The sequence below is a fragment of the Panthera onca genome, chromosome B2 (assembly GCF_046562875.1).
Source record: "Panthera onca isolate mPanOnc1 chromosome B2, mPanOnc1 haplotype 2, whole genome shotgun sequence".
Classification (NCBI taxonomy): Eukaryota; Metazoa; Chordata; class Mammalia; order Carnivora; family Felidae; genus Panthera; species Panthera onca.
The window spans coordinates 32,062,808-32,088,874 of NC_138343.1; the positions used below are offsets into that span (position 1 = coordinate 32,062,808).

Genomic DNA, 26,067 nt, shown 5'->3' on the forward strand with positions numbered 1-26,067 from the left:
TCCTCGTAGTAGCTCCATATTCGAAACTAGACAGATGCCATTAACAGTAGAATGGATAAATTGTGTTATATTGTCACAAAGGGACAGGGGAGTGAACTACAGGGCCACGCAACAACGCAGATGAATCTCATCGACGTAATGTTGAATGAGAGAAATCAAACACAAAAGGTGACATACTGTATGACTCCATTTATATAAAATACAAAACGGTCAACATGAATCTACACGTTAGAAACGGAAAAGGATTACCCTTGTGGGTAGCGATCGGAAGGGGGTAGATGAAGCCATCCCATGAGGGAATATTCTGGAATCTTCCATGTCTTTCTCTGGAAGGTAGTTACAAGGCTGTGTTCATTTTTGTGAAAAATATCAAGTTGTATGTTTATGATATGTACCCTTTGGGTACGCAAGTTACATGCTTCCATAAAAAGTTTTCAATGAAGACGCTGAAAAACAAAAAGTCGAATAATTTTATGAGACTTTTTACAAAGAACAGGCCACTGATCCCTGCTTTCATCTCCTTTCCTGTTTAGAGTTCCTGTCTTTATTTATGTATATTTTGGTATTAATTTCATAATATTATTATATTTTATCAAAGTCATTCATGCACACAGTTTAAATACTTCAACAGGGCTTGTTATCGAAAATGACACCCACCCCCTACTGGGCCTTATCTGCCCATTTCTCATCCCCGGGTCAGTCCAACATAGTTCATTTTGGTTAAATGTATATTCACTGTTAACCTATTACCACTGCACAAACATTACTTGCTGCATAACCTCTCATTTCCCCTTGACCTAATAATTGCCTTTTTGTGAATTATTTCTACCTTCTTACCATGAATTCAATGTTCAAATATCCCCCAGTGCATATTTCTTCTCAATTTCTTCAAATACGTTAAGTAGTCTATCCTTCTTCTGAATGAAATTCCCTTTTTTTAAAAAAAAATTTAAACATTTACTTATTTATTTTTTGAGACACAGAGACAGAGCACAAGTGGGGGAGGGGCAGAGAGAGAGGGAGACAGAATCAGAAACAGGCTCCAGGCTCTGAGCTGTCAGCACAGAGCCCAACATGGGCTTGAACTCACAAACCGTGAGATCATGACCTGAGTCGAGCCAAAGTTGGACGCTTAACCGACTGAGCCACCCAGGCACCCCAATCCTCCCATTTTAGAATGACACCCTCGCCATCTGGTGTCCTCCAGTCTAGGAACTCTTTAATTGGTACCTTCTGGGATATAAATGCTCAGACTTCTGCTAGTTTGGGAGGAGAAGTCATATACCTGCTGTCAGAGGAGGGGTATTTGGGGTTCAGCTGCTTCTTAAGTAGACTTCCAGCTAAACGTTCTGTTTTCAGCCCCATACTCACCTCCAGAGGTGATTTGTGTCACTAATTCCTTTTGCAGCTTCTTTGATGTAAATGTGGTTTTTGCTCGGTTTTCCCCAGCTTTCTCTAATCTACTAAATTAGTTACCATTTGCCTTGCAGCTTTCCAATTTCCAACATTTTGTTGCTTCTGTCTCCTTTTCTATTCTCCTCACTGTGTGATTTTGGTCATTAAGAAGAATGCCTTACCAGAATTCCTTCTGTGTCCTTTTATAACCTGCTATTTTATCACAGACAATGTGACATTTTACTTCTAATCAACTGGGAAAACTCCACGTTGGTAACTTCTCAGAAAGAGATTGTCACAAAGTTATTTGAGTGACAGGGCATCTTGCCTTGCTGGTGAAGACAGTCTTCCCCTTCAACTTTCTGCCTTTATTGCTTTAGAAGCTTGAGAGCATTGATTGGCTTTTTGCTTTGTATCTACGAGAAAGAGAAAAGGAGGATGTGATGTCTGCTCACCACCACCCCGGGCCCTAGTACAAGTGTGAGTGCCAGTGGTTAATAGATCCAGGCTTATCAGTAGAAGGAGCTGTTTCCTGAGAGATATCGGGGACTCCAGACACAAGTCCTACTGCTGTGGGGCCTATTGTCCCAGTTTGTCACACGTTAATGTGGTAATCTGAGGACTGGCTGATGGCTTCTTCTGTAGGATATCAGTTCCGGTAACAGCAAAGCTTCCTTAAGCAGCTTTGAGAACTATGAGTGTTGAATCAGAATAGGAGAGGAGGAACACGGCAGATACTTCATGAAGGCTACAGCTGATATTTACAAACACATGTAAGGCCTCTTGTGGGCTCATCTAGAAAAAAAACCAAACAAACAAACAGGGAAGAGGGGCGCCTGGGTGGCTCAGTCAGTTAAGCATCTAACTCTTGGTTTTGGCTCAGGTCATGATCTCACAGTTTGTGATTTCAAGCCCCTCCTTGGGCTCCGCCCTGAGAGCTCGGAGACTGCTTGGGATTCTCTCTCCCTCTATCTCTGCCCTCCTGGCTTGCACTCTCTCTCTCTCTTTCTCAAAAATTAATAATAAAAATAAATAAACTTTAAAAAAATTAAAACAAAACAAATAGGGAAGAGAACTTTCTGCAGGACTGGCTGATATAGGTTGAGACCTATGGTGGTCTGCTATATCGGTGACCCCTAATGGATGCCTCGCAGTATTCACAACCTTGTGTAGCCAATAGGCTACAGTGGATGGGACTATGAGCCAGTTCTGAGCCTAAGCCTAAAGAAACCCTGGTAGTTTTCATTTTTGCTCTCCTGGGAACTTTGAGTCTCCAGGTAAGAAGTCTTTCTACCCTGCTGGAGTGACTGTGTGGAAAGGCCACACAGAGAGGGAGAGGCCCTGAGATTTCACAACAAAGAACTGAGGAAGCCAGCAACAATGAGAACTGAGGCTTCAGATGTATGACACCAGTTGAGCAATTGCAGTCATCCCCTGGCCACTTGAGCCTTGCCAGCTGAGGCTCAAGACCTGTGAGTGAAGAAGCCCTCGGGGGCATTCCAGCGCCAGCGGGCATCACATGAATCAGAAGCCAGCTACGACCTGCCAGAATTCCTGACCCATGTGTTGTGAGAAACAATAAAGCGGCGACTGTTTTAAGACATCGAGTTTTGGTGCAGTTTGTTATGCGTCGATAGGTCACCAGACTGAACCAGAAGAACTTCGGGTTCTTGATGTTTGAGGGACTGCCTCTACCCATCAAGATGTCATGACATGGAGACTGTGCTCAAAAAGAGCTAAAGAAAATGGCAAAAAGAGTTAAAGAAAAAGCATATACTGGTCTGGAAGAAAAATATGCATTTTAGAATTTTTTTAAGTTTCTTTATTTTTAGAGTAGGGGGGGAGGGAGGGAGGAGCAGAGAGAGAAGGCGAGTGAGAATCCCAAGCAGGTTCTGCACTGTCAGCACATTGCCCGACATGAGGCTTGAGATCATGACTTGAGCCGAAATCAAGAGTCGGATGCTCAATTGACTGAGCCACCCAGGTGTCCTTGGAATTTTTATAAAATCTCTAAAAAAGATTTGAGCTTAGGCATTTTCTCCTTTACTCACCGTTGGTTTCAAAAACCTAAACTTAAAGACAAGAGTGGGAAATGCCCCCAAACACTACCTTCAGATTGGGTGGCTTTTTACGGATCCCAGTATGAGCTCCCTTTAACCCATGGCAAGGGAGCTGGGGCCTCTTCCACTTGTGATATTTTTTGGCAGTGGCTTAAATCTGATGCCTGTAGTTTATTTATTTACTTACTTACTTATATTTTATTTTTTAAGTTTATTTATTCTGAGAGAGAGAGAGAGAGAGAGAGCTTGCATATTGTGATTGGGGGAAGGGCAGAGAGAGGCGGGCAGAGAGAGAATCCCAAGCAGGCTCACGGGGGGTCAGCGCAGAGCCAGATCTCACAAACCATGAGATCATGACTTGAGACAAAGGCAGATGCTTAATTGACTGAGCCACCCAGGTGCCCTTATTTATTTTTATTTTAGAGAGAGAGAACTCAAGCAGGGAAGAAGGGCAGAGGAAGAGAGAGAGAATCTTAAGCAGTCTCTACATTCAGTGTGGAGCCAACTTGGCCCTCGATCCCATGACCCCAGGATCATGACCTGAGCCAAAATCAAGAGTCAGGTGCTCAACTGACTAAGCCACTCAGGCGCCCCGATCTGATGCCTTTGGTTTATTTTTTCTTAATGTTTATTTATTTTTGAGAGAGAGAGAGAGAGAGAGAGAGAGACAGAGCATGAGTGGGGGAGGGGCAGAGAGAGGGAGATACAGAATCCAAAGCAGTCTCCAGGCTCTGAGCTGTCAGCACAGAACCTGACTGGGGCTCGAACTCATGAGTAGTGAGACCATGACCTGAGCTGAAGTTGGACGCTCAACCAAGTGAGCCATCCAGGCACCCCTGATGCCTTTAAAGCCAGGTTGGGGTGCCTGGGTGGCTCAGTCGGTTAAGCGTCTGACTTCAGCTCAGGTCATGATCTCCCAGTTCGTGGGTTTGAGCCCCACATTGGGTTCTGTGCTGACAACTCAGAACCTGGAGCCTGCTTCGATTCTGTGTCTCCCTCTCCCTCTGTCCCTCGCCTGCTTGGGCTCTGTCTCAAAAATAAATAAATATAAAAAAAAAATTTTAATAAATAAATGAAGCCAACATAAGTTTTTTGGGTTTTTTTTTCTCATTAAAATTTTGTTTTAATGGGTCTCAAAATTCTGTGACAGATTTTTGGTCAAGTTGTTTCCATTAAAAAGTACTGACTTTAAAAATGAGTAACTTAAAACTGCCACACACACACACACACACACACACACACACACACACAAATGGTCCATAAAACCTCCTTTCCTTCTGAAGGTTTTATGATTCATTGTTATCATTAACCAGTCTTTTACTTTAAACTTAAATGGCAAATTGATACAAACAGATCTGAGACTGTTCTACCACCATAAAGCCAGGTTACATTTTAAAAATAAACTCCTGCAAGAAAGAAAAACATTTTAAAAATAAACTGCAAGAAGGAAAATACTCATCTTTACAGAATCCTCCTCATGTGGTGCTGGTACATTCTCTCAAGAAGTACCTTAATATAAGGAAAGGAGGTGAGATTAGTAACCATAGCAGACAGGGCTTTAATCCCACCTCTTTCATGGTTTAGCTGTGGGGCTTTGGAGAAGTTATTAAACCTCTTTCAGTCTGTGCTCCCTCATCATTGAAAAGCGAGAATGTTAATACCTATCCTGAAGGATTGCCTTGAGAATAAAAGAGGTAATGTATATGAAAGTACATAACATACTGCTGGGCATATGGTTAAGGCTCAAAAATATCTTGGCTTCATTTTGCTGCATTCATAAGTTATTGGAGCCAGAGTTATGACTCAAGGAGGTCGAAGAAAAGCGAAAGGGCTAGACAGCTCAGTGGTAGTTGGTCAGGACCATCACTGCCCTCTCTTCTCTCCATTGCCATTGACTTAGATCCTAGAGATACTAGACTTTTAAAATAGTAACCCATTACCCTATATTTTCTGTAATCCCCATCCCTATGCTCATCACAGAAAACAAGGGTTCTGGTTTTATCTCAAGAAAGAATGATAATACAACACCGATTACAAATGAGTCAAATTTTTTCTTTGGGGCTTTAAAAGCCAACGACTCATGACATAAGAAAACCTCCTTAAAAGAATAATTGAAGACCTGATTTTTCTCAACATTGTCACGCATATGCACACATACTCACACACATGCATACACACACTGACACGTGTGCATGACCACAAAGGACTAGCCAAAAATTCCCTGGACTTCAGAGTAGGGAGAATTCTAGCTCTAGTTTTGCCATTGACTTAGATCCTTAGAAACTATTAATGTGTTTTTCCCTTTGCACTTAGCAAGGAAATGACCTCCTTCTTATTTGGTTATGGCATCAATCTGTTTGTGAGGAGATTAAGATTGTTTCAGGAGGAATACTAAGAAGAAAAGAGCTAATATGCATTATTGAAATTCAAAATAGTTTTTTTCCAGCAAAACAATAGGCTTGAAAACTGGACTCTGTGAGAGAAATAATTTTCTATATTCACTTAGCTCCCATTTAACAAGATCAAGATCCAAAACTAGATTCAAATCTCCACCAAAGTAGGGGTAATTTAGTCTATTGTCTCTGATTTCCCCATCTACTCATGACGATGATGATAACACCTATATCAAAGGATTGTTTCCAGAATGAACTTCTGTCTTCTGAAGTGGGACTTAGGAAGTGGGCCAGGAAGCCAAGGATATGATATCGAAGGAATAAAAGAGAAGCCTGCCCTTTCCTTTCTTGGACATTGAAGAAGATAGCTAGAAGGTGAGAGTGAGATAAGAATCAAAGAGGCTTAACTTGCTTTTGTGGGAATGGCTTCAGAAATATCCAGAAAAGAGAAGAAATCATTGAAGTTGGCACAAACTTGTGCCCAATGTAGATAAATGGACAAATCAGGGTAAACTGTCAGAGAGATAGGGTCTAGTTTGTACTTCTAGTCCTCCAGTGATGAGTATTCAGTTGAGAGCCATGGGCATGCCATGGAGAATGGTATGGCAGGAAGATCCAAACAGGAAACAGAGGCATGTAGTTTGGGTCAGAGCCTGGATGGAGGACATGTCAAAATTCAAGGGGTCCACTGGGCTTTGCAGAGCTATGGGGAGGTTGAAGTCAGACCTAGTCAAGAAAGACATGTGAGGGGGCACCTGGGTGGCTCAGCCCATTAAGTGTCTGACCCCTGATTTCGGCTCAGGTCATGATCTGGCAGTTCATGAGTTTGAGCCCCACATTGGGCTCTGTGCTGACAGCACAGAGCCTGCTTGGGATTCTCTGTCTCCTCTCTCTTTGCTCCTCCTCCACTCATGCTCTCTCTCTTTCAAAAATAAATAAACTTAAAAAAAAAAAAAAGAAAGAAAGACATGTGAGATACTGTAAATGCTGACTTTAGCCAAAGGCCAGCAGGGGGAGAATGACCAAGTGCATATTGGCCAACAAACCAGAGGAGCCAAAGGACACATTGAGAGCACAAGGACCCCAATTCTCCTCATACACCCATTCCCGACGAGATCACTTAAGCCTCTTCTCTCTCTCCATGCACTCTCACAGCTACTTGGAAAAAAGCCTGGGAAGAGGCAAGACCTCTGAGAATCTGAGACTCTGAGCATTTTTACCTAGATAGATTTAAAAATATCTGAACAGCCTGTTTATTCTGTGGTATTGCACTGGAACAACTACAGCTTTTAATGCCACCCAGTGGATGAAGTTTGTAAGAAAGACCACATTGCTTATAGATAAACTATTTCTCCTCACATTCTGAGTTGTAGTATAAGATAATTGATCCTATTAAGGAGCTTAGACATTGGTGGGACCCTCAAAATGGACTGCAATAGTCAGTTTTTGTTGTGTAACAAACAATTCCAAGATCTCAATGGCTTATAACAAAAACCACCTATTTTCATGCTTTTGGTGGTAGAAGTTGGCTATGGTTTGACTTATCCAAGTTGGGCTTGACAGGGAGTAGTAGAGCTTCAGACTTCTGGTTATGTTCAGTTATTTAATCTGGGACCCAAGCTGGAGGGGCCGTGCATGTCTGGAATTTGCTCTTCTCTTAACACATCACAGGAGTGTAAGAAGCAAAGTCAAATCACAAAAGCACATTTAAAGTATATGTTTGTATCATGTTCTATGGCATTCTATTGGCCCAAGGAAAGTCACATAGCAAAAGGCATGGAAGTATACTTAAATAAAGGGGAGGCAGAGAATTGGGAATAACAATCGAAACTGCCAGAGGACCACTGTTCCCTGCCCACCCCTCACTCCCAAGCAATAATATTTCCAAAATGATGTGTGAATTCTAGGAGCAAAGTTTCCCGTGTGCAAAGAGTATCAGTGGAGAATCACAGAGGGCCCAAGGAGCCGGCATACCAAGCATGATGGAGCAGGATGAGGAAAGCCTAGGTCTTGGATGACATAGTTTAAGGTGTTTACCAGCCACCTACCTCCAGACCTTTTTGTAATATGAAATGAGTTAATATCTACACTGTTAGTTGAGTTTTCTGTCAGTTGCAGCTGAGTGTATCCTAACCAAAACTGGTTAGACTCTTATTAACTCTATTTTTCCTTGAGGCCTAGAGAAGTAAATGCTGGAGGTTGGATTTGAACCCAAGCTTTGTCTACAGAGCACATGCTTTTACTTTACTATGATATCTTGCCCTCCAAGTCTTGTGTGAGGCTGAAGTCTCTTAGATACATGTCAGCTGATTCAACGGGTAATGGAGTTAAATGCCTCCATGGTGAAAAAGCAGAAAGTCTGGGCATAGCAGTTAAAAATACCAACATGGCTTTGATCTGGCCCTGTAGCCATACAACTCAGAAAAGAGTCAGGGCCAGGCACCAGAGGATACTCAGATGTAGGGCTAGTCCTGAGGTTTCTCTGAGTTTTATGCAGGAAGAGATGTTAGGTGATGGTGACCTCACTCAACAATTTAATCAACGTACACACTTAAAATAAGCCCCCTCAAGCACCTGCTCCCTTCATCCCCCTCTTCTGCTTTGAAACAATAAAAAGGAAATTTGGCAAATAGCAAGTCTAAGCCATCAGTCTTCAAATCTATTCTATAGATCAAAATTTCTGGGCCACATGGAAATACCTCTCTAGGTAGATACCAGGAACTGACCCAACAATTGTATCCCACACAGTAGGTGTTCATGAAGGTTTACTGAATGAATGAACAAACCACAATATAGGATCAGCCACAATACAGGATCAGGGCCTGATGAACCTCCCTGCAAGCCTAAAGATCTGTTGGCCAGTGTATTTAGAGTTATTGAAGCTCAAAGGTCTACCTGATATTAGTCAAAGTCATGTGAGACAGATCAGCTAGAATACCCAGGATATCATGTCTTTCCAGTGAGTAGATTTCTCATACCTCTGTCCAAGGAACTTCTTACTACTGAGGTACAGATGCAGAATAAACATGATAGTCACTGAGCATGAGTCAGAGGGGTGAGGACATGTTAGGCAAGTTTCCCTAGGGCCCCACAGAAGCCATTGAAACATGCCTGTCTTGACAGGATTTGGTAATTCTGAAAGTATAATTTAATTTCTCAGGCCTGGATACAATTTTGTCACACAGTACAAGATAGATCAGTTATCAGATATATATATATATATATACGTATATATATATGTGTGTGTGTGAATATATATGTGTATATATATATATCAGATATCTGATCTATCTATCTATATCTATATATATCAGTTTAAATTATATATATATATATCAGTTTAAATTATATATATAATATAACTTTAATTTTAATTTAGTTTATAAGTTTAATTTATAAGTTTAATTATATATATAATATATATAACTATATATATATTATATATATAACTTATACGTTTTATATATATTATATATATAATTTAAACTGATATTTTGAGGGACTCCTCCTCCTATTAAGAGAAGTCTAGCTCTGTCCAAGCCCCAGCTTCTTGTCTGTGAGAGTACCTCCAGGGTCTTCCCCATAACCCTACATAGCACTTGGCTCTCAGGTGGCACAATGAATGCCCAGGATTCTAACAGAACTCCAGTGATGATGCGGTCCCTGGTGCTGACACATCTCTGTCCCCATCACTTTTTTTATACTGGGCTTCTGCACAGAGGGACCAGGGTGGGGCATCCACCTCCTTCCATAGGCCTCTGCTTCCATAGCTGGTACCGTGGTCTTTCTTAGTTCTTTTACTTGTTCTGAAGCAGAAGGCCTTCGCAGGGAGCTCAAATTTGCCCATATCCAAGAATAACTTGATTCAAGTCCCATTTTGAGGCTATTTCTTTTACTCATTCACTTAATCAGTCAACAAATATTGATGGTCAACTTTGTGCCATCAGTGTGCGAAGCACAGGGTCCCTGCCTTCAAGCAGCTTGTGGCCCAGCTGAAAATATTAACATTTAATGAAACATTACAATGAAATGTGAAGTGAGTTATGATAGAACAAATAAAATGTGCTATGAGGGATATGGAACAGGGACAGCTAATCTCATGTGACGCAGTAAAGAGCTTCTTGAGGATATGAAGTTCACGGTGAAAACTGAAGGATGAATAGAAATTAGCCCAGTAAAAGAGTGAGGAGACTTAAAATTTTTTTTTAATGTTTATTTATTTTGAGAGAGAGAGTGTGTGTGTGAGAGTGGGGGAGGGGCAGAGAGAAAGAAGGATTGAGAGAGAGAGAGAGAGAGAGAGAGAGAGAGAATGAATCTCAAGCAGGCTCCACACTCAGCGTGGAGCCTGACTCGGGGCTTGATCCCACGACTGTGAGCTCATGACCTGAAGTGAAATCAAGAGTCTGATGGTTAATTAACTGAGCCAACCAGGCGCCCTGGGCCTTAAAAATATTTTTTTTTAATTAGGGCGCCTAGCTAGCTCAGCGGGTAGAGCATATGACTCTTGATCTCTGACTAACGAGTTCAAGCCCCACCTTGGGCATAGAGATTATTAAAAAAGAAAAAAAAATTAAAGAGTGTGGGGCCAAGGGGCTCACTGTTTTGTACAAATTATTTGAAGGTAGAAAAAACACTCCATGAGATTATTACTTGGATACAGGGTTATAACCGACATTAAAACAAAAACAGCATACACTTTCCCAGGGAAGAGAAAAAAGAGAGTACATTTTCAAATTATTTTATAATGCTCAATATAACTTTGTTAACATTAGACAAAGACAGTATAAGATAGGAAAACCATAGGCTAATCTCACTAACATAGTTGGGAAAATCCTAAACAAGATTTTTGTAAATCTAGCCCAGCTGTGTGTGTGTGTGTGTGTGTGTGTGTGTGTGTGTGTGTGTGTGTGTAAATCTAACCGAGCTGTGTGTGTACTGCTAACCTGACAATTAAAAAGGGGGGAAACCCCATAAATAATTATTGTATTATTTATAGGGATTTTATTGTCTACATAGAAAACCCAACACACTATTAGAATTGATAGGAAACCTTAGAAATGTTACTGGATATGAGATTAATAAGCAAAAAAACTGGTTTTCTTTATACAAGTGGCAGATTAGTAAGAAAATATAATTTTATAAAAGCCCTTTACAATACAATAAAGATTTGAAAGTAACTAGGGATAAATCAAACAAAAATGTTCAAGAAATTTCTGAGAAAAATTATATCATTTTATTGAAATGTGCTAAAGCAGATCTAAATAAACAGAAAGTCATACCATGTTTTTGGATGAGAAGACTTAATATTACAATAGTGTCAACTTTCCCCAAAGTAATCTGTAAATCTAATGCAATTCTAATAAAAATCCCTAGTAATAGTTTTTCTGGATGTCACAAGCTGATTCCAAAATTTATATGGATGAACAAAGAGCCAAGAACAACTAGATATCACAAGATATGTGCCTTACCATATATCAAGAATTATGGCGGGGCGCCTGGGTGGCGTAGTTCGTTAAGCATGGGATTCTTGATTTCAGCTCAGGTCACGATCTCTGGTTGTGAGATCAAGTCCCGCATCAGGCTCTGTGCTGATGGCACAGAGCCTGGTTGGGATTCTCTCTCCCTCCCTTTCTCTGTACCTCTTCAGCTCTCTCTCTCTCAAACTAAATTAATAAATTTTAAAAATAAATAAATAATAAATAAACACTAAAAAAGAATTATGGCAATTATTTAGTAATTAAAATAGTTGGGTACTGATACAGGGATAAACTCATAGGGCAATGGAGCAGAAAAGAAAGCTTAACAATAATTATGCATATGTATGGACATCTAATACTGACATAGGTAAGTTGTCCTTGTTCTGGGATGGGATTGAGTATTCGATAAAATGCACTGAGACAATTGGTTTTCCATATGAAAAAATAAAATAAAGGGGCACCTAGGTGGTTCAGTCAGTTAAGCATCTGACTTCAGCTCAGGTCATGATCTCACGGTTCATGAGTTCAAGTCCCGCATCGGGTGAGCATGAACCCCACTTTGAGTGAGCCCTGCTTCTCTCTCTTTCTCTCTCTCTCTCTCTCTGCCCCTCACTCACTTATGCACTCTTTCTTAAAATAAAATAAAATAAAATAAAATAAAATAAAATAAAATAAAACTAGATTTCTATCTCATTTCATACAGAGAAAGGAGGCCCAACTGGATTAAAGTCCTAAATGCATAAAGCAAAAATTTTAAACTTTCAGAGAAAAATGTAGGGCAGTAGAATATTGGGATAAGATAGAATTTCTGCATAAGATACTTGAAAAGCACAGGTCCAAAGGGAAAAAATTGATAAATTTGTCTATGTTAAAATTTAAAACTTCTGGGGCGCCTGGCTGGCTCAGTTGAAAGAGCATGTGACTCCTGATCTTGGGGTTGTTAGTTCAAGCCCCACTTTGGGTGTAGAGATCACTTAAAAATAAATCTTTAAAAAAAAAAGAAATAAAAGTCATTATACATGGAGTTTTGAAAAACAAATTAACAACAAAACATTGGTTACCTCTGAGAAGGGTTTACAGAGTAGCCAAGCAATAGGATAATGAGGGAGACTTTTTATTGGTTACTTTTTTTTAAAAAGTGAAATTCAAATAGCATACAGTTAATCATTTTCAAGTGTACAGTTTAGTGGTATTTAGTATATTCACAATGTTAATGTAACCACTACCTTTCTCTAATTTCAAAGATTTTTCATCACCCCATAAACACGCTTCCTGTCCATTAAGTAATCACATTCCCCTTGACTTCATCACCCTGTAACCTCTACTCTGTTTTTTGTTTTAAGTTTATTTATTTATTTTGAGAGAGAGAGAGAAAGAGAGAGAGAGCACGCACATGCACACACGAGTAAGGGAGAGGCAGAGAGAGCTGTCAGCACATAGCCCTACACAGTGCTTTTGGATCTTGCAAACCCTGAGATTGTGACCTGAGCCAAAATCAAGAGCCAGACATTCGACTGACTGAGACAGCCAGAGGGCACCCCTCCACCACCTTTTGTAAGTTTATTTTGCATTCTGTCTCTATGGATTTGCCTATATATATATTGTATAAAAAGGAATCACACAATTTGACCTTTTGTATCTGGTTTCTTAGACTTAGCATAATTCAGCGTTCATCAAAGTAGCATGTATCTGTACTACATTCCTTTTTTTATGGCTGAATACTTACTATTCCATTCTATGTATGTATCATAACGTGCTTATCCATTCATCAGTTGATGGACACTTGGGCTGTTTCCACCTTTTTGGCTATTAGAAAAATCGCTGCTATAAACATTCTTGTACAGCTTTCTGTGTGTACATATGCTTTTATTTCTTGGGTAAAATTGCTGGCTCATATCAAGAATAAACAAAGCTGGGCGCTACTTAAAGTGGTAAGGACAGATTTTAGTCAGTAAGATACTACTGCAGCAGAGAAAAGAGTCCCACATGCATGAAACTCAACTTTGATTCGTACAGAGGTAACTGGGCATTTTAAAGGGAGAATGAGGGAATAGGGAGGGGGGTGAGGGGCAACTTTGTAGAGTCAGGGAAGTGAAAAATTACAAAAAGCAGGAAGCGGGGGAGTTGGTCCCTGTGAAATCCATTTGGGTTTATTAACTGGTGCTTATCCAGGTTAGGCTTCTACCCTCCCAAAGAGGCTGAGAGACAGGGGCCCTACCTTCAGGCATCGGCTGGAACAAACAGTAAATTCTTCTGCAGCCTTAAGTTTTCTCAGGCAGGTGCTTTAAGGGGGTCAAGGGTCATTGCAAGGATGTGGTCTTGAGCTGTTAGAAACAATGTTAGCATTTGTTTAAGTCTTTATAGGTCTAGATTGAAAGGGTTTAGAGACACCTGGCTAGAGTTTGGTCAAGGAGAGAATCTTTTTTAGTCATATGGTAATTCTATATTTAACTTTTTGAAGAACCCTGGTTATCTTTGTGTGCCTTTTGAAATACATGTGAATATATTTCTATTCCAAAAATTAATAATAAAAGGTGCATTAATGTAGACGTCATATATAGGCATATAACCAAGAAGAATTACTATCTAGAATTTATAGAGAGCTTCCACAAATCAATATGAAAAAGACAATAAACCCCACAGAAAAAGTGAAGACAGGACAAAAGTTCCTCAAAGAAGAAGAAACAAAAACTGCCAATGAAAATAACAAGATAACACTTCACATCCATCAGATTGGCAAAGATAAGTCTGGTAATATCAAATGTGAGACTATGGGGCAATAAGGACCCTCTTACATTGGGTCAGAGAGTAAACTGGAAAAACCAATGTGGAGACCATTTGGCAATTTCTAGTGGAGGTGATAACACAATATCATTTATACACTTTAAAAAAAAATGTTTATTTACTTTTGAGAGAGAGAGACAGAGCTCGAGCAGAGGAGGGGCAGAGAGAGAGAGACACACAGAATCCAAAGCAGGCTCCAGGCTCTGAGCCATCAGCACAGAGCTCGAACTCACAAACCATGAGATCATGAACTGAGCTGCAGTTGGACACTTAGTGGACTGAGCCACCCAGGTGCCCCTCCACTTATAGACTTACACCCAAATTCTCCCACATTTGCACAAGAAGTTATACAGAAGTATGTTTATTGCAGCATTATTTTATATAGCAATAAGGTGGAAATTATTTTTTGTAATAAATGTCTGATAGGTCTACGTGGTTTATGCCATTTTTTTAAAGTTTATTTATTTTTGAGAGAGAGAGAGAGAGAGAGAGAGCGAGCATGAGTGGGGGAGGGGCAGAGAGAGGGAGACACAGAATCCGGAGCAGGCTCCAGGCTCTGAGCTGTCAGCACAGAGCCCAATGCAGGGCTCAAACTCACGGATCGTGAGATCGTGACCTGAACCAAAGTCGAACGCTCAACTGACTGAGCCACTCAGGCGCCCCAATAAGGTGGAAATAACTTTAATATCCATAAGCGAAACAATGATACATGGTCTGTGATATATTTGTAAAATTGAATATTATACTGCTGTGCTGTTCAATATGGTAGCCACAAGCCACATGGGACTCTTTACATTTAAATTTAAAAATTATAGGGGCGCCTGGGTCGCTCAGTCGGTTGGGCAACCGACTTCGGCTCAGGTCGTGATCTCGCGGTCTGTGAGTTTGAGCCCCACATCGGGCTCTGTGCTGACAGCTCAGAGCCTGAAGCCTGTTTCAGATTCTGTGTCTCCCTCTCTCTCTGACCTTCCCCCATTCATGCTGTGTCTCTCTCTGTCTCTAAAATGAGTAAACATTAAAAAAAATTAAAAAAAATAATAAAGTTTTAAATTTAAAAATTATAAATTTAAATTGATTCAAATGAATTCTATGTTTTAAATTTCAAAGTTTGAATTCAGTTCCTCAATCACATTAGCTGCATTCAGATGCTTCAAGTGCTCAGTAGTGGTACCATATTGGACAGTGCAGATATAGAACATTTCCATCATTGCAGAAAGTTCTACTGGACAGCACTGTTATGGAACAGATAAAATGAGTCATCTGGGTCGACATGTTTCAAAATATATAAATCTCAAAAATATAAGGTTGATAGGAAAAAGCAGGCAAGCTGCACCGGGACACCTAGAGTGTCCCATTTAAATGTCCTCCCATTTAATACACACTCCCACTTAAATAGTTTGGAAATTAAAAACATTCATTGCCTTCAGAGATGGGAAGTGTGTGGTGAGGGATGAAGTGGTTGGTAGACTTTTAACGTACATCCTTTGCCTCTCTTAAATTTTGAATCATGCAATTATATCATCTATTCAAATATAGCAAAATAAATTCTGGCCCCAACCAGTTCAAGAAAAATGCTCAAGGCACGTACAGCCTGTTTGGACTTTGGCAAAACCATATTTATGGGTTTCTTGTTGAAACCTATCCACCAGATTATCTTAAAAAAGAAACTTGTGTTTCCTTTCTGTGATATTTTACAATTGCCACAGAATGCAAAAAAAAAAAAATATTTGCACTGAAACGTCTCCAGCAAGACCTTGCTCAATCCTCTGTTATGTTTCACGTGAAAATGAAAACCTGTGATCAAAAAAGTTCTGAAATCACTTGTACATAAAATGTGATGTGAAGATGAAACTAAACTGTAATGTGTTAGCAACTAAGTAAATCCAGTTTGAACACGTTAAAATGCTGTATGTTCTCACAGACCCATAAAAATACAGTGATGGTACAAAATAATTTGCGGGCCTGGCAATCATCACATTCAGGCTAGAGGTTACCTCTGAGGAGAGAGGAGGGCTGTCTGGAAGGAGTACACACGGGCATCAACTGAGTCTGTAGTATTTTACTTATTTAAAAAAAAAAAACAGGACAAATAGTGTTGAATAAGAGGGTGGTGATTCCGTCAGGTTCACTATGGCTGTGCTATGTGGTTTTCTACTTATTTCTTGTTTTTTTTTTTTTTAATTTTTTTTCAATGTTCCTTTATTTTTTGAGAGAGAGAGAGAGAGATAGACAGAGTGTGAGCAGGGGAGGGGCAGAGAGAGAGGGACACACGGAATCCGAAGCAGGTTCCAGGTTCTGAGCTATCAGCACAAAGCCTGACGCAGGGCTCGAACTCACAAACTGTGAGATCATGACCTGAGCTAAAGTCAGACGCTCAACCGACTAAGCCACCCAGGCGTCCCCTCCCCCCGCCTTTTTAAACACTATAAACGCTTTATTAATCGCACACCACCCTTGTGGGCCAAGTGGTCCTCCCAGACATCCAGGACCCAGCCACACGTTCAGCGCAGCCTCTCGCTCTGACAGGGTGAGCACTTGGCCCTCGCGCCCAAGGCCTCTCACCTTGTGGAGGGTGGAACTGCTCCTGCGATCCGTGTCCTCCACGCGCACCTGCGTGCACTGTCCCCGGGAGCCGGTGCCACCCAGCACGTTGCCGAGCCTGGCCAGCTCGACAGGCTGAGCGGGGCTGGCCTCCGGGGTGGCGGCGCGGCGGCTGTCAGACGGAGAGCTCCTCATTTTGAAAGAGGAAGGAAGGGAAGGGAGAAAAAATCATTTTAAGCTTTAAATGGGAAGGCCTGGACGTGAGGGAGCACATTGCACTTCTGAGAAATTAAAAAACGCTTTGTAGCCGGATTTGCCCTGGAGACGTCTGGCCACGCGGGCATGGGCAGCACACTGGACCATTTAAGCCGTGGTGGCAGAAAAACATAGGGAAGGGCTTCTTTATAAAGCAAATATAAGATCAGATATGAATTTTTCTTTGAAGAAGGGAAGCCTCTTTTTAATTAGCCAAGGGCTCACTAGATTTGGAAAACATCAAAAGGCTAAATACAATTCTCAAGGTGAATGCATTTTACATTGCACTTACTGCTCTCAAGATTCCGGCATCCAAAGGGAAGAAAATGCGTACCATTGTACATGCTGTGCTGAGTATATCACATCTGTGATCTCTTATTTTTTGTCATTGCCTCTCTTATCTGCTGGTCTATCTGTACTCCTCACTGGGGTGAGTACTTCAAAAAAGGCAGGGACCATGTCTGTCCTGTTCACTGCTGTGTGCCCAGCGTCCCACACAGGGCCCCTGGCTCCATGCTGTAAAAAAGTATTCTCTTGGGGCGCCTGGGTGGCTCAGTCGGTTAAGCGGCAGACTTCGGCTCAGGTCATGATCTCACAGTCCGTGAGTTCGAGCCCCGCATCGGGCTCTGTGCTGACAGCTCAGAGCCTGGAGCCTGTTTCACATTCTGTGTCTCCCTCTCTGACCCTCCCCCCATTCATGCTCTGTCTCTCTCTGTCTCAAATAAATAAACGTTAAAAAAATTTTAAAAAAAAGTATTCTCTTTTTGTTTTGTTTTGTTTTAGTTGTTGAGTCAACATCTTTCTTCTTGGTCATTTGTTTTAAACTTATTAAATAAACCAAAAGAACTGTTCAGTGTGTTATACAAACACATGTACAGGAATGTATGACTGAAATCAACCATCTAACAATAGAAAATGTCAATGTTCGGAGCCCATCAATGCTTGGGGATTCTGGGCCGTTTTCCCGTATGGAAAACAGGCTTAGCATCTCCATCTCCAACAGACACATGTTGTCTCCTGTGATAAGTAAGGAGTGAAATGGTCCTTCCAAGTTCATAGCGCATGTTTGCTGCAAGTGCTGGCTGCAATTTTCTGGTCCTTAGCTCCAACCCTGGCTAAGCTAACACAGTGTCTCCTTGGTGGCTGCTGATTCTTCTCATATTCTTTGATTCTGAACAATCTCCAGAAGATGCTGGGCTGCTTGATTTTCATTCATACACCAAGGAGGTTTGTAAGTCTTCCTTCGATTAGATGTTCCAAAGACTACTCCTTTATTTCAATATCTAGTAAGCACGACGCATGTGTGCCATTTTGTCTGTTCTTCACTTTGTCAAAAAAGCTTTCCAGTGTCCAAGTGCCTGTCTGGGAAACGATAGAACCTGGCTCTCCCAGTTTATACAACTGTAAACCTAACTACAAAACAGCAGCCTAAGCATCTATTATGAGAGCATTTTGAATAACTCGATGAGAAATTCCCAGTTTTGTTGCTCTCAGAATGAGATCACTGTGTGTTGCAGCCCCAAATGGATCATCAACCACAGGGAATCGCTGATCTCAGCATCCTTCAAAATATTATCTGCTTCTTGTTCCACTTCTTCTCTATAAGCAAGAATCAATTTTCTTCCATAAAACTCTTCCAGGGCCTTTCTTCCCTACTGTCAGGACTCAGGCATAGGCTTCCAGATACACTCAGCTGCAGCGTCTTACAACTTCCAGGCCCTTGGGTGTTGATGATTCTTGGCATCTCCCAGGCCCAAGCTAATCAGTTAACACATTTCAAAATCCAGGGGGAGGGAGACCACTAACTGTTGCCTTTCCAAAGAAGCAGTTACTGATGGGAGCGCTTCTTACACTGAATTTGTATTCTGGATAAAAAATGAAGCAAAATGTTATTAAGGGTAGTAGCACCTTTTTTTTTTTTTCTTTTATGACTAATTTTTTCTGAGGAGCACTGACCAAAGAAAAGAAGATGATTCCTTAGATCTAAAGGGTGTATCTTCCCTGGATCATTGACATTGCTTTTCAGTGTGATAATGGACCTTACTCAGGGAGTGGCTGTCTCTTGGGAGGCTTACCCCTGCAGATGGAGGGTGAGTGATGCCTCCTTGGCAATGGGGACTGGAGACTGGAGAGGGAGGTCTTCGTATCTCCAGGGAGGGATTGTATGCATTCACTCCCTTTTTATTGACCAACTTGCATTTCCCATCAAAGAAATGACAGTAAAATATAGAAAGCCACATTTCTTTCATCTAACCCAACCTCTGGCCTACTTAAGTGACCAGTTATTTCCCAGTCTGGATATGAAAATTTCCTTTATGAGAAACTCTCTAGAACGTTCATTGAATACGGTTTATAGTAGTGGAATTCTGTGATCCGGACACATGGTTAAAAAGAACATTCCCGTAGCAGCGTGAGGTGAAACCTGGATGATGCCTGGCCTCTGAAGATTCCCTCATGCCCAATGTCCCGTGGGCATTCTCATCCCCAATCTCATTTCCCCTCCTCTTCCAAATCTGTGCTGTTAGCTGTGTTTGGATAGTCTGGGAGAGTAGGGAGAAAGATGAGATGGCCAGAGAGAATCCAGCCATCTGTTTGTAGTTAATGTCAGGAGCTCTCTTATCTTTTTGAGAACTGGAAAGTCACCGGAGAAATAGTTACCACGTGGACTAAAAATCTCTATTAGTTTTTGGGTAGAAAAATGCAAACAGGAATTTTCCAATGTTCCCCATCCAATCTTTGTGTCCACAGAAACATCTCAACATTTCAGTGGATCCTTGGGGGACCTGGGGGGCAGATTTAATTCTCAGTCTCAGGGAAATCTTTTTAAAAGAATTTTTCATACCTAAGTACTATAGCCATGTTACATGACATTTGAAAATGTAGTGAAAAGTTTTGCATTTTGATTATTTTCCCCACTCTTTTTCTTATGCATCCTCTTTTTTCCAAAATGCAATTTTGAATGTAGTGTATATACAAGTCCCCTGGGGGGGGGGCAGACTTCTTCACTTACCTTAAATCATAAATGCTCTCCTTTGTGGAGGACCCAGATGCAGTGATGTGTTTCTGAAAGCAAATGTGCTATAATACCTTTTTTTTTTTTTTTACTTGAATAACTAACAAGGAGGGATACTCTAGATTTGGAATCTAACTTGGCAAGATAATATGCAGATTTGATTAATTGTAACAAAATCAGCAAGGTCTCAAACAGGAGGCTACCAATATAAGGTGAATGTACAAATGTAATTTCACATAACAAATATAGTTTCAACATGAAGTAAACAAACACAATTTGCTATAACAAATAGTCTTGACAAATGCAATTTCCTTTCATAAAAAGCCTATCATCAAAGCCTTCAATTGTAGGTTATAATTTCTGGAGTTAGAAATAGCCTATCCCAGAGGCTGCCTGATTTTATCCCACTTTTTAAAATGAAACGGAAAAGTAAATAAATAAATAATAAAATGAGGGGTGCCTGGGTGGCTTAGTTGGTTGAGTGTCAGACTCTTGATTTCGGCTCAGGTCATGATCTCACGGTTCATGAATCAAGCCCCACATCGGGCTCTGGCTGACAGTGTGGAGCCTGCTTGGGATTCTCTCTCTCTCTCTCTCTCTCTCTCTCTCTCTCTGCCCCTCCCCTCTCTCAAAAATACATAAACTTTAAAAAATAAATTAAAAACATAAAATAAAATGGTAGTTACTCTTTAACTAGAAACAGAGCATGCCAAAAATAATTTTGGAAAAGCTTCTTCCCCTTGGCCAAATGTTGGCCCATTGTACTTGATACATATTGTCTGTACCTATATCTGTACTTGTACCCATACTTGTACCTGTACCTGTACCTATAACCTGTACCTAAGCTGCACTGAAAGACTTCATGTCAATGAAATTCTTTTCTTGCAACACTTCCCGTAAGATATCACTGTCACTTGTAACAGTGACAAGTGATTTGAACCAAGGTTGAATTATGGTCTTTTAAAATGTATCATTTATTTTTTTAATTTTATTTTTTATTTTCTAAAATTTACGTCCAAATTAGTTAGCATATAGTGCAACAATGATTTCAGGAGTAGATTCCTTAGTGCCCCTGACCCATTTAGCCCATCCCCCCTCCCACAACCCCTCCCGTAACCCTCAGTTTGTTCTCCATATTTATGAGTCTCTTCTGTTTTGTCCCCCTCCCTGTTTTTTATATTATTTTGTTTCCCTTCCCTTATGTTCATCTGTTTTGTCTCTTAAAGTCCTCATATGAGTGAAGTCATATGATTTTTGTCTTTCTTTGACTAATTTCACTTAGCATAATACCCTCCAGTTCCATTCACGCAGTTGCAAATGGCAAGATTTCATTCTTTTTCATTGCTGAGTCATACTCCATTGTGTGTGTGTGTGTGTGTGTGTGTGTGTGTGTGTGTGTGTGTATACACCACATTTTATTTATCCATTCATCCATCGATGGATATTTGGGCTCTTTCAATACTTTGCCTATTGTTGAAAGCGCTGCTATAAACATGGGGGTGTATGTGTCCCTTCAAAACAGCCCACCTGTATCCTGTGGATAAATGCCTAGTAGTAAAATTGCAGGGTCGTAGGGTAGTTCTATTTTTAGTTTTTTTGAGGAACCTCCATACTGTTTTCCAGAGTGGCTGCACCAGCTTGCATTCCCACAAATGTATCATTTATTTTTATGCCACACTTGTTACTGTAGAGTCTCCAGAATCACTACTCGCAGTGGCTGCATGATGTTCCACATGTTCTCAAATGCTTTTCTTCCTTAGAGTTCATCTCATTTTACAGTTGTACACTGAATGGTATGGCTGTGTGTTTAAGGTGAGTCTCTTCAATTGACTCTAAGTTCCCTGAGGGCAGGGCTAGGTGAGTTAGGGCTCAGGATTGAATCACCAGCAGCAGCACACATAGAAGGCACACTGTCCCTGATAAGTATACTATATGTATGTGTGTGTGTGTGTGTGTTTGTGTGTGTGTGTATACATACATACACACACACACATATATATGTATATATGTGTTATTATCAATATTTGTAAATTAAATTTGCATCATAGTTTTGTCATCTTCTGTTTAATAATTATCCACTAGTGGAAACTTTGGTTGTTTACAGCACTTTACTTTTGTAAATTTTTGTGCGCATTTTTTATTATTTCCTTAAACCAAATTCTTAAATTGGAATATTACTTTAAGAGGTGTCAGTACTGGGGCACCTGGTGGCTCAGTCGGTTAAGCGTCCAACTTCGGCTCAGGTCATGATCTCACGGTTTGTGGGTTCGAGCCCCACATCGGACTCTGTGCTTACAGCTCGGAGCCTGGAGCCTGCTTCGGATTCTGTGTCTCCCCCACCCCTCAAAAATAAATAAACATTAAGAAAAACAAAAAGAGATGTTGGCACTTTCAAGTTTCCTAAACTTCTAGAAAAGAAGTACCAATAATGTATGGGAGTACCAATCTGACAGGGAGGCATATTTCGTTTTTCTCATTTTCTTTTCATCTTATTGTGTAATGCATTCGTGCGGTACAAAATGTGAAAGTACGCCCCGTGCCCTGGCACACCTTGAATTGCCCGGTCTTCATGCCATCTTGGGCTTCACTTCCTACACAGCCTCGACAATATTAGTGGTTTTTCTCCTGCTCCAAATACTTCTTTCCCTGGGGGACAAAAGGCTGATAGTGCACCTCAGACCTAATGGTAGTTATGTTCTTCTCCCGTGGGCTACTCAAATCTTGGTGCCTGAAGAAACACCCATGATTGTCACTTGTGGATTTGGGGCAAGTGGCCTGGAATAGGGCTCCTCTTCTGCTGTGTTCCCAGAAGGTGAGCTTGTGGAGGCCCCTGGAGAGCTTCTCTGCACCCTTTCCCCTAGAGACTGTAGACGAGGATCTGGGAGTCACCGCAGTGCCGGGACACTGTGGGAAAAACTGGAGCCCTCCTTCTCCAGAATAGACCACAGGCCTACTCCTTGCCATGACTTACTCTGTGGTGATGAGTGGGTCTCTACCTCACAGGACCGGTATCTATCTATGCCTTGGTTGTGTTACCAAATAAAACCCTGGGATAAAGGGAGAATAACTTTAGGGGAAATCAATCACCTCTGGCTGGGTCCTCTCAGACCCACAAAGCTCGACCCATCCTTTGGGACCTCAGCTCCTGGCCTGTAACCACAACTCCACTCCTTCGAGATGGAAGCTACTTTTTCTGCGTGCTTACTTTATCTCGCTGCTCACACAGCTGAGATGAGAGCTTCCCCTGGAAATCTTTCTCCAACTCCTCACTTCTGAGAAAGGTGATCCAACAGCACTTGTCTTCCTTCTACCATATGCTAATATTTTGTTGTCTGTCTCCCCTTTACTCCCCAACTTGTAGCTCTGATAGGAAAGAGACTGTGTGTGTCTCCTTCTTCAAAGCCTAGCAGAGTATACATGGTATGAGTGGGCACTTCAAAAATGTTGAATGAATTGTACTTGAAAGCCGAATGGCCTATTAAAGCTTTTCATAATAGTTCGGAGAAATAAAATTCACCTTTTAAAATGTACAAATCAGGGGTGCCTAGGTGGCTCAGCCAATTAAGCGTCCGATTTAGGCTCAGTTCATGATCTCACAGTTTGTGAGTTCCAGCCCCGCGTCGGGCTCTGTGCTGACAGCTCGGAGCCTGGAACCTGCTTCAGATTCTGTGTCTCCCTCTCTCTCTGCCCCTCCTCCACTTGCACTATGTTTGTCTGTCTGTCTCTCTCTAAAAAAATGAATAAACATTAACAAAATTAAAACGTACAAACCAGTGGTTTTTAGTATAGTCACAGAACTGCTGGATTGTCACCCTACTCTGAGACCAAGGGGGCTGAGGACCAAAGCAGTGACAACAAATTTTGTGGGAGAGGGTAACAGAGGCAGAATACGTGCAAGGGTGAGGGGCTAAGTAACACACCTTCCAGGAAGGCGAACACAAGAATTTGCTGGGGTAGGATGGGGGGTGTGTGAAGGGTTGACATCTTTTAGACATAATCAAGGTTAACTTTACAGCCCACCTTGCCATCTGTGGAGAGATCTGCAAAGGGCGAGACAAGCCAGAAAGGGAAGCAGGGGGAGAAAGGGATGAGGGATTCAGGAATGTGATTTGCAAGGTAAGAAAAACTCCTCAGCTTGCAGGAGGAAATCTCTGGGGAGGAGTAAAGGCCCACCAAGGGCTGTCCCACTCAGTCTGCTCCTGAGATGGGCAGATGGGTGAGACTGTACCAGGACTGGGCATAGAGGACTCTTATCATCCCCCTTGGCCCCACACTGAGGTCATGGAGACAACGGACATCTTTACAATATCAGGTCGTTCTTCTAAGTGCACAGTATCTCTCTCCATTAATTTCGATTTTCTTTAATATCTTTCAGTAAAGCCTTATCATTTTATCTACAAAGGGCCTGTACACCTATTGTTAAATTTATTCTCAAGTACTTTATATTTCGGTTGCTATTGCAAATCATATATTTTTATTAAAATTTTTATTGCAACCTATACACTGAATCTATAAACTATAGAAAGCTTATGAAAAAAATTGAAGAAGACACAAAAAAAATGGAAAAAGATTCTATGATCCTTGGATAGAACAAATATTGTTAAAATGTCAATACTCCCCAAAGCAATCTACATATTCAATGCAATCCCTACTAAAATAACACCAGCATTCTTCACAGAGCTAGAACAAACAATACTAAAATTTGTATGGAATCAGGAAAGACCCTGAATAGCCAAAGCAATCTTGAAAAAGAAGACCAAAGCAGGAGGCCTCACAATCCCGGACTTCAAGCTGTATTACAAACCTGTAATCATCAAGGCAGTATGGTATTGGCACAAGAACAGACACTCAGATCAATGGAACAGAATAGAGAACCCAGAAAATGGACCCGCAAATATATGGCCAACTAATCTTTGACAAAGCAGGAAAGAATATCCAATGGAATAAAGACAGTCTCTTCAGCAAGTGGTGCTGGGAAAACTAGACAGCGACATGCAGAAAAATGAACCTGGACCACTTTCTTTTTTTAATTTTTTTAAATGTTTATTTATTTTTGAGAGAAAGAGACAGAACGTGAGGGGGAGAGGGACAGAGAGAGAGGGAGACACAGAATTGGAAGCAGGCTCCAGGCTCTCAGCTGTCAGAACAGAACCCGATGTGGGGCTCGAACTCACAGACAGCGAGATCATGACCTGAGCTGAAGTCGGACACTCAACTGACTGAGCCACCCAGGCACCCCAATGTTTATTTATTTTTGACAGAGAGAGACAAACAGAGCATGAGTCAAGGAGGGGCAGAGAGAGAGGGAGACACAGAATCTGAAGTAGGTTCCAGGCTGGGAGCTGTCCGCACAGAGCTTGACGGGGGCTTGAACTCACAGACAGCGAGATCATGACCTGAGCTGAAGTCAGACACTCAACAGACTGAGCCACCCAGGCGCCCCGAACCTGGACCACTTTCTTACACCATACACAAAAATAAACTCAAAATGGATGAAAGACCTAAATGTAAGATAGGAAGGCATCAAAATCCTTGAGGAGAAAGCAGGCAAAAACCTCTTTGACTTGGGCCACAGCAACTTCTTACTCAACATGTCTCCAGAGGCAAGGGAAACAATAGCAAAAATGAACTATTGGGACCTCATCAACATAAAAAGCTTCTGCACAGCGAAGGAAACAATCAGCAAAACTAAAAGGCAACCGACAGAATGGGAGAAGATACTTGCAAAGAAATATCAGATAAAGGGTTAGTATCCCAAATCTATAAAGAACTTATCAACACCCAAAAAATAATTCTGTGAAGAAATGGGCAAAAGACATGAATAGACACTTCTCCAAAGAAGACATCCAGATGGCCAACTGACACATGAAAAAATGCTCAACATCGCTCATCATCAAGGAAATACAAATCAAAACCACAATGAGATACCACCTCACACCTGTCAGAATGGCGAACATTAACAACTCAGGCAACAACAGATGTTGGCAAGGATGCAGAGAAAGAGGATCTCTTTTGCATTGTTGGTGGGAATGCAAACTGGTGCAGCTACTCTGGAAAACATTTTGGAGGTTCCTCAAAAAACTAAAAATAGAACTACCCTATGACCCAGCAATTGCACTACTAGGCATTTCTCCAAGGGATATAGGTAT

The 26,067-nt window shown here is 41.2% G+C and overlaps 1 long non-coding RNA gene and 1 pseudogene across 1 annotated transcript in view; both read right to left on the reverse strand.

Moving 5' to 3' along the window:
• Positions 1 to 214: 214 nt before the first annotated feature.
• LOC144616369 (uncharacterized) overlaps positions 215 to 26,067 on the reverse strand; it is a 28,651-nt gene continuing 2,798 nt past the window's right edge. Inside the window, exons 2-4 of the long non-coding RNA XR_013555581.1 lie at positions 1,578 to 1,811; positions 838 to 931; positions 215 to 446 (exon numbers count right to left, since the gene is read on the reverse strand). This is a non-coding gene — a long non-coding RNA (uncharacterized LOC144616369). The remainder of the gene's footprint in view (positions 447 to 837; positions 932 to 1,577; positions 1,812 to 26,067) is intronic.
• Positions 16,100 to 18,680, reverse strand: LOC132667911 (diphthine methyl ester synthase pseudogene; annotated as a pseudogene).